Below are 14,478 nucleotides of genomic sequence, written 5' to 3'. Positions count from 1 at the left end.
GGAAAGTGTAATGCCAGTGGCCAACAACAGAGGTTTAAAGACTCTCAAGGCAAATATTAAAAAATGTAGTATAAACACCAACAATTGGGAATCACTGGCCTGTGAGCACTCCAGTTGAACAGCCTTTACTAAAGGTGTCATGGACTTTGAAGACACTCAAACTCAGGACAAAAGGGAGAAACGTGCTAAGAGGAAGGCACGTTTGGCAAACCCTCACCGTGATCAACTCCCACCAGGAAACCTATGTCCTCAATGTGGAAGGACGTGTGGATCCACTTACGGACTCACTGTTAAGACTGTGTTCATGGAAGACAATCTTACATGGCTACAAGTGATTGCTGAAGAAGATGAAAAACTGGGGTGATTTGAAGGACTACAGTGTTCACGCACATGGTGAAAGTGGAGAGAGACTGTGAGAAGGCATGGGTGAGGGGGCATTTGGCTATGTGGAGTCCTAGGTGGCTGGTGCCCATAAGTAGTGGCAGAGTGGAAGGCAAGGATACAAACCATATGTGGAAGCAACGACTGGAAGAACCACCTCCACTCCACCCAAGATTGGTTGTAGGTATAAGAAGGCTGAGGACAGACTGAGGTTGGTGAGGCACATTCGCCCTACTGGACCAGCCCCTGCCATGTGGGGTGATTTCTTGTCTCAGTGTAGAAGCCCTTCATTGTTGAGCATGAAACTACTATCAAGCCCCGTCAAACTACGCAGCATTACCACTTCTGATGAAGCTGGACAATATAATATTGCTTCCTCCCTACAAAACCGCCTTTCTGACATGGAACATAAAATGCAATGGAAATAAAATACTCTGCTGGGTTCTAGATGCAGGCAAAGGACAGGAAGAGCTTTCAATGAAGAGCAAAAAACAAATTCTTAGCAAAGTTTCTACAATACAATAAACAGAGAAACGTTGCTTCAAGACTCACTATCGTGGTGGGTAAGTGTTATCTATCCATTTCCATCCAACGAAATGACGGAGCCCAATCCAGAAGTCATGCTGTTCGTTTTTAATTGCATTTTCCAGGAACTCCTGCTGAAAGCACAATCAGAAAGTCTTTCATAGGAATGAGAGGCCAGAATCCCCTCTCAGGTCATCCCCAGACTGTGGCCCCATCTGCACTGTGAAGTATCATACCACTTTAACCACTCAATGCTTCCTCCAAAGCATCCTGGGAACTGTAAGGTTTTTTTTGGGGGGGTCAAATATTTTTTTATTGATTTTCATTTTTTCTTTACAAATTAGTCACTAATTAAAACAAATTTAACATTTTTCCAAATCTGACTTCCCATAAGTCTTCCTAGACATGTTAATGATTCTCCTTCATGCTGCATCATATTTCCTGATTACATCTAGTTTATCTTCAGACATTACAAATAACCTTACAAAATACAATATTTTTACTTTTCAAACAGCTTTCTAGCAATCAATTCCTGCACATACATTATTTAACATTTCCAGTTTTGACAAGTGAGGCTACTTATCAGATTGTCAATCCCTACTAAATCATTAATTAATGTTAATTAAAATAAAACTTCCTCTCCTTCCATATGCATATATAGTAACATAGCAATCCAGTCCAATAATTAGTCTTCTTGCTGCTCAGCTCCTCTGTCCCACATCACATGTAGTCTGAAGTCTTTTTCTTGGGAGGAGCTTATCAGAGCTTGCAGGGCAGCAGCTGAAGGAGGAGCAAAAGGGTTTTCTTGTGTGTGTGTTTCTTTGTGGCTGATTAGCTGCTCTCCCTGTGCAAAGGTCAGAGGGGGCAGGGTTTCTGTTGAGGCAGGTGATTAGCTGTGGGAGGAGCTTATCAGAGCTTTTAGATTTAGGGGAGCTAGTCTCAAACGTTTGTTGGGGGAGACCTAGGTTTTTTTTGGGGGGGGGTTATTTGTCCTGTCTTCACGCTTTTTAAGATGGAGGACCACTGTAGCCACCCCCAACGACACGTTTTCAAGATGGAGGGTGAGGGAACAGCTGCAGTCGCCTGCGGTTCCTGCGCAATGTTTGCCATCTTGCCAAAGGTTGCAGGCAGCTTTACCTGCAGCAATTGTATGTTGATTGCCCTCTTAGAAGACAAAGTCCAGCAACTGGAGGAACGTGTAGCTACGCTCCAAAGAATTAGAGAGCTGGAGCTCTTCTTGGAAGCAACAGAGAACACCGTCTCCACCAAGGAGGAGACAGGGGACACCCCTGAGAAGGAGACTAGTTCACCAACAGAGGTGCCAGATATATGGAGAAACGTGACTCAAAGAAGTAGGAGGTCCAGGGTTCGCTCTGATTGTTTAGAAATACACAATCGCTTTGAAGTCCTCTCCCCTAGCATGGAAGACGAAGAACAGACTCCATTTGAGGATCTCTCCCTCATTACAGTCGATCAGGTATATGAAGATGAGCAGCAAAGTCAGTCCTCAGGGAATGTGCAGGCGACCTTGGAACGGACAGCTCACGGAAGAACCCCGACCAAACCTAAGAGGAGGCGTGTAGTGGTGATAGGGGATTCCCTACTGAGGGGAACAGAAGCAGTGATCTGTGGGCCTGACAAGATGTCTCGGGAGGTGTGCTGTCTCCCCGGGGCTAAGATCCAAGATGTAACTGAACGACTGCAAGGAATCATAAAACCCACTGACAAATACCCCTTCCTCTTGGTTCATGTGGGAACCAATGACACTGCAAGCAATAGCCTCCAGAAGATCAAAAGAGACTACGAGGCTCTGGGCAGGAAATTGAAGCAATTAAATGCACAAATTGTCATCTCATCTGTCCTCCCAGTTGAACGACGTGGCCCAGGGAGAGAGGGAAAAATAGGGGAAGTGAACAGCTGGCTTCGCAAATGGTGTAAACAGGAACGGTTTGGATTCTTAGATCACGGACTGCAGTTTCTTGAAGATGGGCTTCTGGCAAGCGATGGGCTGCACCGCACAACGGTTGGGAGGAATGTTTTTGCCAAAAATCTCAGAAACCTCATCAGGAGGGCTTTAAACTGACTAATGTGGGGGAGGGAGACAGTGCTCCTGAAGGTAGGAATTGATGAAGATGATCATCCAAATGTCATAGACCAAATGGAGCAAACAGCATGCAGACCTAGTGGTGGGAGGAAAAAATCCTTAAATAAGAGACACGGGGGAATGATTAATGGACTTCAATGTCTGTACACTAATGCACAAAGCATGGGAAATAAACAAGATGAGCTTGAGCTCTTAGTACAGCAAACTAAATATGACACAATAGGCATCACTGAAACCTGGTGGGATAAGTCCCACGACTGGAATGTAATAATGGAGGGATACAATCTATTTCAGAGAAACAGACCAGACAAGAAAGGAGGAGGAGTGGCGTTATATGTCAGGGATGTGTATACCTGTGAAGAGATCCAAGATTTAGAACCTCAAGGCCAAAGTGAGAGCATTTGGGTCAAAATTAAGGGAGAGAAGAATAACAGAGACCTCATTGTGGGAGTTTACTATAGATCCCCAAGCCAAACGGAGGACATAGATGATGCCTTCCTGGAACAGATGGCCAAGCATGCAAAAGGAAGGGAGATAGTAGTAATGGGAGACTTCAATTACCCGGATATTTGTTGGATGTCAAACTCAGCCAAGAGCATAAGGTCAAACAGATTCCTCACTGGCCTTGCAGACAACTTCATTGTCCAGAAAGTGGGAGAAGCAACAAGAGGAACAGCCATTTTAGATCTGGTCCTAACCAATGTTGATGACCTGGTTAGTGGGGTAGAAGTGGAAGGATCATTAGGCGCGAGTGATCATGCTCTTCTGAAGTTTACTATACAGCGGAAAGGAGCAGCCAAGCATACTAGGACTCAATTTCTTGACTTTAAGAAAGCCGACTTCATAAAACTTAGGGAAGTGCTGGGTGAGATCCCATGGACAGTAATACTAAAAGGAAAGGGAGTTCATGATGGCTGGGAGTTTGTTAAGAGGGAGATAGTAAAAGCACAACTTCAGGCAATACCAATGAGACGGAAACATGGAAGGTGCCTAAAGAAGCCAGGGTGGCTATCTAAAGAACTTTTAACTGAGTTAAGATTAAAAAAAGATGTGTACAATAAATGGAAAAGGGGGGAAACCACCAAAGAGGAATTCAAACAAATAGCCAGCACATGTAGACACAAAGTCAGAAAAGCTAAAGCACAGAATGAACTCAGGCTTGCTAGAGAGGTTAAAAGCAACAAAAAAGGCTTTTATGGGTATGTCCGTAGCAAAAGGAAGAACAAAGAAACAGTGGGGTCACTCAGAGGAGAAGATGGTGAAATGCAAACAGGGGACACAGAAAGGGCTGAACTCCTCAATGCCTTCTTTGCCTCAGTCTTCTCCGATAAAGAAAACAATGCCCGACCTGAAGAATTTGGAGCAAATGATTCAGCAGAGGAAACACAGCCCAGAATAACTAAGGAGATAGTACAAGAATACTTGGCTAGTTTAGATGTATTCAAGTCTCCAGGGCCAGATGAACTGCATCCAAGAGTATTAAAAGAACTGGCAGATGTGATCTCAGAACCACTGGCAGTCATCTTTGAGAATTCCTGGAGAACAGGCGAAGTCCCGGCGGACTGGAGGAGGGCAAATGTTATCCCTATTTTCAAAAAGGGGGAAAGAGAGGACCCAAATAATTATCGCCCAGTCAGTCTGACATCAATACCAGGGAAGATTCTGGAGCAGATCATTAAGCAAACAGTCTGTGAGCACCTAGAAAGGAATGCTGTGATCACCAATAGTCAGCATGGATTTCTGAAAAATAAGTCATGTCAGACTAACCTGATCTCGTTTTTTGACAGAATTACAAGCCTGGTAGATGAAGGGAACGCAGTGGATGTAGCCTACCTTGATTTCAGCAAGGCATTTGACAAGGTGCCCCATGATATTCTTGTAAAGAAGCTGGTAAAATGCGGTCTTGACTATGCTACCACTCAGTGGATTTGTAACTGGCTGACTGACCGAACCCAAAGGGTGCTCATCAATGGTTCCTCTTCATCCTGGAGAAGAGTGACTAGTGGGGTGCCACAAGGTTCTGTCTTGGGCCCGGTCTTATTCAACATCTTTATCAACGACTTGGATGATGGACTCAAGGGCAACCTGATCAAATTTGCAGATGACACCAAACTGGGAGGGGTGGCTAACACCCCAGAGGACAGGATCACACTTCAAAACGACCTTGACAGATTAGAGAACTGGGCCAAAACAAACAAGATGAACTTTAACAGGGAGAAATGTAAAGTATTGCACGGGCAAAAAAAATGACAGGCACAAATACAAGATGGGGGACACCTGGCTTGAGAGCAGTACATGTGAAAAGGATCTAGGAGTCTTGGTTGACCACAAACTTGACATGAGCCAACAGTGTGATGCGGCAGCTAAAAAAGCCAATGCAATTCTGGGCTGCATCAATAGGAGTATAGCATCTAGATCAAGGGAAGTAATAGTGCCACTGTATTCTGCTCTGGTCAGACCTCACCTGGAGTACTGTGTCCAGTTCTGGGCACCGCAGTTCAAGAAGGACACTGACCAACTGGAACGTGTCCAGAGGAGGGCAACCAAAATGGTCAAAGGTCTGGAAACGATGCCTTATGAGGAATGGCTGGGGGAGCTGGGCATGTTTAGCCTGGAGAAGAGGAGGTTAAGGGGTGATATGATAGCCATGTTCAAATATATAAAAGGATGTCATATAGAGGAGGGAGAAAGGTTGTTTTCTGCTGCTCCAGAGAAGCGGACACGGAGCAATGGATCCAAACTACAAGAAAGAAGATTCCACCTAAACATGAGGAAGAACTTCCTGACAGTAAGAGCTGTTTGACAGTGGAATTTGCTGCCAAGGAGTGTGGTGGAGTCTCCTTCTTTGGAGGTCTTTAAGCAGAGGCTTGACAATCATATGTCAGGAGTGCTCTGATGGTGTTTCCTGCTTGGCAGGGGGTTGGACTCGATGGCCTTTGTGGTCTATTCCAACTCTATGATTCTATGATTCTTTAAGATAGAAACTCCAAGGTCAACCATCTTGCTTGGTGTAATTTCCCACCAGTAAGAGCATAGCAACCAGCCCATAATTATTATTTTTTTTTGGGGGGGGGAGGAGGACGCCGACACTAACCACATTCTCCTAGATATTTCACAGTTCAAATCCATATTATAGCCTCTCCCCAAATCTGAGATTCTCGAACAGATGTGTCCCACTAATAGAAATCCCAGTTCTCCTTTGTGCAGACAAATCTGCTCCTTTCTAGCCCAGAATCCCAGAATTGTAGAGTTGGAAGGGACCCCAAGGGTCGAACCCCCTGAAATGCAGGAATGTCCTGTCTGAACTCACTGTTGGGGTTTGCTGTTAGCATGTGCAACAAGGCTTCCTTTATCAAGTTGGATCACTTGGGGTTCACTCAGTTCTTATTGTCTGCTCTGTGGGATGTAACCCACTGGTGCAGTCAAATGCAACATGCTTATTTCCCTAGAGTGGGCACAAGCAAGGGGACATCCAGTCAGTGTAACTTCCTGTTCCACTCGTCTGGAGCATCCTTCCCCCTGCATGTGATCTAGGAGATAGGCATGGCCCTGGCTGACTCCATAAAAGAGCCGAGTCACGCAGCCATCCTCCCTCTCTTGCTAATCTCTTGCTTCCTGCTCTCCTGTAGCCATTTTGTTCTCTTGATGTAATTTTTGCTGTCAGCACATGATCTCAATCTCCATGCGAGATGAACTCACAGATTGTTATGTAACTACTAAGTAAAGCCTGCCTTTCAGGGATCAAATCATGAACTGAAATGTGAGCAAACCTCTTGTTATTTCGAAAGGAAAGACTCGTTTCTTTAGTCTTTTAAGAGGGATAAAAGGGGACACCAGGAATAATCCATCTGGCAAGCCAGATTGGATTACTTAACTAAAGAAATTCAAACAAATCTGCAAACTAGCTTCCTGCTATATTAAAGGGAATCTGCTCTGCTACATCACTCACTACGCAGGATAATACCAATACAGTGGTGCCTCGCAAGACGAAAAGAATCCGTTCCGGGAGTCTCTTCGTCTTGCGGGTTTTTTCGTCTTGCGAAGCAAGCCCATTAGAGGTTTAGCGGCTTAGCGCTACAGTATTAGCAGCTTAGCCGGCTTAAAGATCAGCTGATAAGCGGCTTAACGATCAGCTGATAAGCGGCTTAGCATCAGCTGTTAAGCGGCTTAAAGATCAGCTGATAAGCGGCTTAGCATCAGCTGTTAAGCGGCTTAAAGATCAGCTGATAAGCGGCTTAGCCATCAGCTGTTAAGCGGCTTAAAGATCAGCTGATAAGCGGTTTAGCGGCTTGGGAAAAAGGGGGGGGGGAAAGGAAAAAAACCCCGCAGGAACTCGCAAGACATTTTCGTCTTGCGAAGCAAGCACATAGGAAATTCGTTTTGCGAAGCACCTCCAAAACGGAAAACCCTTTCGTCTAGCGGGTTTTCCGTCTTGCGAGGCATTCGTCTTGCGGGGCACCACTGTACAATCCAAGAGTCCTAATTTTAATCTGAGTTAAATCTTCATCTTCTTTGAATCCCTTCATTTTAGGAGGGGGAAAGGCATTTCTCTCTCAGCTAAACAATCTCTAGTTCTATGCCAGCCTTCCCTTCCTCCATTGTTCCAGCAGCATCAAATTACCCTGCGCAGCCTCTTGCTTGCAGTTTCCCAATCCCACTCTGTCTTATTTAGAAAGGATTATTCATGCCATTTCTATATATAGTGTTCAGCTAGCTTACCTCCTCTTTTTCATTTTCAATAATAACCAGTTTGGATTTTTGACTCTCACAAAAGCTGTCTGCCTGACTCCAGTCTACTAGTCCTTCATCAAATAAATAGAGAGCCTCTTTATATATCTGCCACTTTTGATGATGATTTGAAGTGAGGTCATCTTTGAATCCAGCCAGAAATGGGGGGGGGGGGGTGGGCGGAGAGAGAGAGGAAAACAAACAAACCAGTTTTAGCTGGACTGAAGGTCTTACAGATTTTATTATTATTATTATAGTGGTACCTTGGTTTAAGAGCAGTCCGGTTTAAGAACGAATTGGTTTACGAACTCTGCAAAAATGGAAGTAGTGTCCTGGTTTGAGAACTTTAACTCGGTCAAAGAACGGAATCCAAACGGTAGAAGGGCACCGGTTGTGGGAGGCCTCATTAGGGAAAGCGTGCCTTGGTTTAAGAATGGTTTTGGTTTAAGAACGGACTTCCGGAATGGATTAAGTTTGTAAACCGAGGTACCACTGTATTTTAAATAAAGTCATTATGAATTACATACTGATATTTCATTACAATCCAGCAAAAGACATGGTAGCTAACACTCTGAAAGGTTTGTTCTAATAAAGGACACATTTAGCCAGGTCATTTGTACTCCATTTCCTTCCCTGTTCTACTGTTTCCATTCATCAACAGATTGGTAATGCTATGAAGATTGTGCGGCACCCCCAAGACCTGCCGAGCAGTAGCAAGATTCTGAGAGGTTCCAGTTGCTTGCCCAGGATTGTGTTTCCATTGAGAAAATCGAGGAATAGTGGAGGTGAGCGCTTAAGAAGTATGGTTTATTTGACACATATTTAGACAAGATGCTTTAGATGAGATTCTTGTATTGCAGGGGGTTGGACTAGATTACTGGACTAGATTATGCTTGGGGTTTCTTCCAACTCAACAATTCTATGATTCTGCTTGCAAATAAAGTCTTCAATGGAGGAGGTACAGAACATTATACCCTGGAGTGTCTCTCATTGCTCTTCTCATTGCTCTTTGTGTGTGTATCTGATCCCTTGCTAAGTTTGCCTGTTTGCCCTCTGACAAAGAAATGACCAGTCCATAATTTTAATGGTAGGTTTATTGTAGCTGTGAGAGACAGAATAACAACAGGAAAACCCCCAGAAACCGGGAAGATTCTAGAGGATGGTGGGACCTTTATACCTTCAACAGCTGTGCAGTTGAGGGGCTTTCAGTACATTGGTTCCCCCTATCCTCTGATTTCTCAACATCACCCTATTAAGAATAACTTACTGATTGCAGACTGGACTTCATTTGCTCTGTCAGCCCATATAAGCAATTCACCTGCTAACTTCTCAGCTTCAGCAAGTATTTCAGAATCTGAAAGGTTTGGATAATTCAGGTCAATGAGATCTCAAACAGCTATTCAACTCTATAAAAAGGCTGTTTCCCTATAACTTGTGACTGGCCACACTCTAGCATTCAGGGTGGTCTGTAATCTGCTGAGCATTGATCTGATTAACTGTGCTCTGGAGATCTTAGAGAGGCGTTGTGATTCTATTGCTTGTGTGCTAAGAATTCACCTCTGCACTGCTTCTGTTTGTTGCCCAGGTGTGGGACCACCTTTTAAATAAACCACAGAACCAAGGAAATTATTTCGAGTCCACCATCCAGATTTAGAGACCCAGTGTTTTTATTTAGTCGTACCTTGGATCTCAAATGTCTTGGCTCCCAAACAAATTGGCTCCCAAACGATCAAATCCCGGAAGTTAGTGTTCCGGTTTTCGAACGCGTTTTTCAAAGCTGAACATCTGACAGGGCTTCCACGGCTTCCGGTCGGCTGCAGGAGCTTCCTGCAGCCAATCAGAAGCCGCACTTTGGTTTCTGAATGATTTGGAAGTCGAACAGACTTCCGGAACAGATTCCGTTCGACTTCCAAAGTACAATTGTATTTTATTTATCTATTGCAATAGGACAGAGTTCAACCCAAGGTGCTAGTTGAGAAGGTCTGTCCCAAGGCACTTCAGAAGAAAAGCTTATATTTTAGTTCAAACACAGCAAACAAAGAGTCACCAAACATCTTCTCATATGTCAGGAAAGATTACAAGCCATGGGATAGAAAACATTATGGTATCTTCCTGCTCTCCATTTCCCCCACTATCACCTTGGGGTTGACCAGAAGCGCCTAGGCCTTTTGCTCTTTTAGGTATTGAATGTCCCACTAGTCTATGATCAGTCTTTAATAACATTCCTCCATCTGTCTTTCAGGAAACTTCCAAGGATTTATGCTTAACACCCTGATATTAACTCATAGGAAAACATCCTGCCATTTCTGCTGCTTCCAGGGTCAGACAAAGAGAGACTCACAAATGCAGAACTCACAAAAATCAAGCCTCATACATTTTAAAAGGTTAAATGGAATTAATATGAAACACGGAAACATTATTAAAATAAAACATATATACCCGGGGTCTTTAATTCTTATATCACTTAGTACTGAGGATAAAATTGCTTGCCTCTGCAATTACTTTGATGTGACATTGTTTATATATTATTTATTTTTAAAATTTCTATACCGCTTTATATTTTTAAGAAAAAACTCAAAGCAGTTTACAGCATATTAAATCAATAAAACATAAATAAAAAAATCTGAAGAAAGTCAAACATAGAGTATACAGTCAAATCAATATGACAGAAAATTAAAATATTATCTTAAAGATTTGAGAATAAAAGATTACAAAGGAGGACAACTACAGAATACATATTGAACATAGCAGGGCGAGTGAGTGTGGGCCTCACCCCCATGGCCAGGCGGAAAGGGCCTTGCAGGGAGCGGCCTTCACGCCCCACAGCCGGGCGATGTTCTTCCAGCCTCATGAGGAGCCTCTTCAGTGGGGCTGGTGAATATGGACCTCACCCCCTAAGCCAGGTGGAAAGGGCCTTGCAGGGAGCGGCCTTCACGCCCCACAGTCAGGCGATGTTCCTCCGGCCTCATGAGGAGCCTCTTCAGTGGGGCTGGTGAGTGTGGGCCCAGCCCCCTAGGCCAGGTGGAAAGGGCCTTGGAAGGAGTGGCCTTCATGCCCCACAGCCGGACTACACTGGTACCTCGGGTTACAAACGTTTTTTTGGGTTACAAATAATTGTAACCCTGAAGTAAGTTGCCTGAGCTCTCAGAGGCCTCGCTGCTGCCTGGAGCCAAAGCCGTCCGTCCGCGGGGCCTACGGAGCTCTCTGAGGCCTCCGCGAATTTCCCAGAGCCGAGCCGATTGTGATTGTGGAAGAGGACCCTGAGCCCCATCCAAACAATGACTATCATCAGCGCAGGTAAGGGAAAAAATCACATTTTCATTTTGTACTGTTTTATTGATTTCCTTTTATGGATCAGTGGCCTTGTTAGATAGTAAAATTCATGTAAAACTGCTGTTTGAGGGGTTGCTTTTCATTGTCCGGTTCCTTTTTGCGTTTTGGTTTGTGTGGCTTTGTCGGTTTTTTGACTGTGACTTGTTCTTCGTTTTATGGGACTGACTTGTGACTTTGCTTTTGTGACTGTGGCTTGTGACTTCATGTTTGTGACTTGTTCTTGTGACTGTGTGGAACCCAGTTCAGCTACTGGTGGATTGTGTGACTTCAGAAATGGATAAAAGCCCCCCATCCAAACTGACAATCATCAGTGCACGTAAGAAAAGAAATAAATGTTATTTTTTTTCATCTAAAATACTGTCTTATTTATTTTATAGTGCAGTACATTGATTAATGCTTTCATTTTATGGATCAATGGTCTTGTTAAACAGTAGAATTTGTGTTAAATTGCTGTTTTAGGGAGTGTTTTTCATCGTCTGGAATGGATCAATCTACTTTCCATTACTTTCCGTGGGAAGGTCTGCTTCAGGTTAAGAACGCTTCAGGTTAAGAACGGACTTCCAGAACCAATTAAGTACTTAACCTGAGGTACCACTGTGTGTTCCTCCGGCTTCATGAGGAGCCTCTTCAGTGGGGCTGGTGAGTGTGGGCCTCACCCCCTAGGCCAGATTGAAAGGGCCTTGGAAGGAGCGGCCTTCATGCCCCACAGTCAGGCAATGTTCCTCCGGACTCCTGAGGAGCCTGAATTCCAGCACAGCTGAGAATTGGCAAGTGGGCCAGTGTTCAACTCGTAAGCAGGACCTAGGTGCAAGAGAACCCTGCTCTTCTGTGGTTTTCAGTAACTGGTATTCGAAGACATACTTCCAGTAAGAGTGGAAGAACCTAGTCATTGTGGCTGGTGCCAAAATGATTAGCTGTGCTGCTGGGCTAGTGTGGACGGGAACATTTGGGATAGATTTTGGAGGCATAAAACTGAAAAAAGCTTGTGTGTGTCTGAAGATGCAGAAACAGTGTCTCCACACACACACATGAACACTCTAATGTGGACACAGTCTACATGTCTCTTCAGCAAACATGGGCTCCCAGTTTTGTTCCTGTTGAATGCTATGAATGGGGATATGAGCTGGGGCCCCAGCATTTCCAGAGGGCAAGTGGTAAGTGAGAGGATGGAATTTACTTCTTCTTCCACCTACTACTATCTTACTGTAGTCCAGCCACTTCACAGTGACTTTTCTTCCTGCTGAGTCAAGAGGCTGGGAAGAAGCTCTTCTATGGGGCAATACCCCCTGCTGGAGCAGGGGCAAGAAGTGGCCCTAAGTGTATGGACTATAACACCTTACTTACCACTCCTTCCTTGGAGGGATGGTTTCTGTTTGATCATGAAGTCCCTGATAGTTTTCATTGCTATATCCATATCAGGTGTTTTGTGATCCCTTTTATGAATATCTATAGAAGAGTTAGGAGGGAAAGAAATGGTGAGTCGGCTGATGCGACAGTACCTCCACCCCAGAATTGCTGCGGCTGATTTGGAATCAAGGCTCCCCGTGTGTTAGCAACTTTTTAAGGCTCTTCCCATCTCAAAGGAAAAGTGTTTAATGAAGCATCAGGCAGCAGACTGGGCAACATTCCAGTAATAAAACTGCATTAAAATGAAACATGTAAATCACCCTGTGAAGGGTGGTTGATAAACTGAAGACCTCTTTTGTTTGAATTCAGCTGTTCCGACCACCCAGTGAAGCAGACCATACACTTGTTTTTCTAGGAGGAAAGTGGAACAGGGAGTTGCAAGGTAGGACAGGTGACTGCACAGGTTGCTTCATAATGTTGGCCTAAGAAGTCTGAAAGCAGTTATTGAGGGGCAAGAAACAGGCATTCATTTCAATGGGTGAGATTTAGCCACATCCTTACCCTACGCACTGGAATCAATGGGAGGTGAAAGGGCTTAGCTGTGGTTGGATTATGGTGACACTTTTGAAAGTATTCTTCATACTGATGTAAAGCCAACCAGGATAACGCTAAAGGCCTACACAGCCTAGACTTACACAGACTAACTGCTCCAAATGCAGCAAAAAACAGGACCAGGCACAGCATCACTACAATAAATGTACCAATGGAAGAGAGAAAGAACTCTTTTATCTCATGCAAAACAGCAGCAAGTTTTCCTTGATGGACAAAAAGAAAGAAAATCTGCTTAAGTACCATGGCTAACTTTTTTGCTTTTTCATTTCAAGTGACAGTAATGGATCCAGAGGGAGTCTAACCCCATCCAGATCCAGAGGGAGTCTAACCCCATCCAGAACAGGCCATATCCCACCCATCTTGTCTAGGAAACCACCCACTGACTGCACCTCAGTCTTGTCTGGATTAAACTTTAATTTAAAGGTTTGTTTCCTCACCTGGGCAAGGAGCAGTGGTAGAGAGGTAAATCCTTACCACATTGTGGATCAGCGGAGAACACAGTCTGAAGCTGGCATAGCACTAGTTTGCTTGGCTAAATGGGCCTGTTGGAGTGACAGAGCACGGCTGGCTTTTCTCCAGCCCTCTCCACTACGACTGGTCACACATGCCTCCTGTTGCTCTCCCACTTTTCCTTTCCAGTGTGTTCCTCGTCTAGGCTATGAACCAGTTCTATGTGTGCTGCATACATACCTTTTCTGGGAGGTGGTTTTCGTCTGCGTTTTAGTATTGACCTGGATGCCACATTAGATCTGGAAGAGACATTGGATCTAGAAGCCACATTGGATCTGGAAGCCACATTGGATTTGGAAGCTGCATTGGATCTGGAAGCCACACTGGTTCTTGAAGCTGCATTGTGGTGTTGGGTCATATAGTATGTAATTTACTTGAACATCAGCAAAAACTTGCAAAAAAGCCTTTGTGTGATAGCAGCTAAATCCCAGTAGGGTAGATCCCTGAAAAGCTTGTAGCTCAGGAGCAAAATCGTAGGCAGTGATGATCCTGCAGGAATTCAGTTTTCAGCTCTACTCTGCCAGGTAAATCTCATTTCTTTTTTTTTAATGGAGTAACAAGTTTGGTGGAACAGGGGAATGATGTGAACATAGTGTATCTTGATTTCAGTAAGGCTTTTGACAAAGTTCCCCATGTTATTCTTGTGAGGAAGTGTGGGTTGAATGAGGTAACTGTTAGGTGGATTTGTAGCTGGTTGACTGACGGAACCCAAAGAGTACTCACTAATGGTTCCCTGATTCAGGTAGGAAGCCGTGTTGGTCTGACACAGTCAAAATAAAAAATTAAAAAATAGTCCAGTAGCACCTTAGAGGCCAGCTAAGTTTGTTCTGGGTAAAAGCTTTTGTGTGCATGCACACTTCTTCAGATACACTGAAGGAGAAGTCACCAGACCCTTATATACAGTGGGAGGGTGGGGTGGTGTTTTTCTCAGAAGGGTA

At 44.3% G+C, this 14,478-nt stretch overlaps 1 protein-coding gene across 3 annotated transcripts in view; it reads right to left on the bottom strand.

Annotated features, from left to right (window-relative positions):
• LOC308485356 (CD209 antigen-like protein C) overlaps positions 1-14,478 on the bottom strand; it is a 38,914-nt gene that overhangs the window by 21,908 nt on the left and 2,528 nt on the right. Inside the window, exons 4-9 of one of the 3 annotated variants that reach the window (XR_013990485.1) lie at positions 13,721-13,876; positions 13,114-13,164; positions 12,416-12,517; positions 9,006-9,092; positions 7,730-7,881; positions 934-1,040 (exon numbers count right to left, since the gene is read on the bottom strand). The gene's annotated coding sequence lies outside the window, so the exon portion shown is untranslated. Of the gene's footprint in view, positions 1-933; positions 1,041-7,729; positions 7,882-9,005; positions 9,093-12,415; positions 12,518-13,113; positions 13,234-13,720; positions 13,877-14,478 lie in introns of all 3 variants that reach the window. The other 2 variants (XR_013990486.1, XR_013990487.1) reach the window with 2 other exon arrangements.

Source organism: Podarcis pityusensis, assembly GCF_964106645.2.
Source record: "Podarcis pityusensis genome assembly, chromosome: 9".
In the NCBI taxonomy this organism is placed as follows: Eukaryota; Metazoa; Chordata; class Lepidosauria; order Squamata; family Lacertidae; genus Podarcis; species Podarcis pityusensis.
This window is presented reverse-complemented; position numbering and strand designations above follow the sequence as displayed.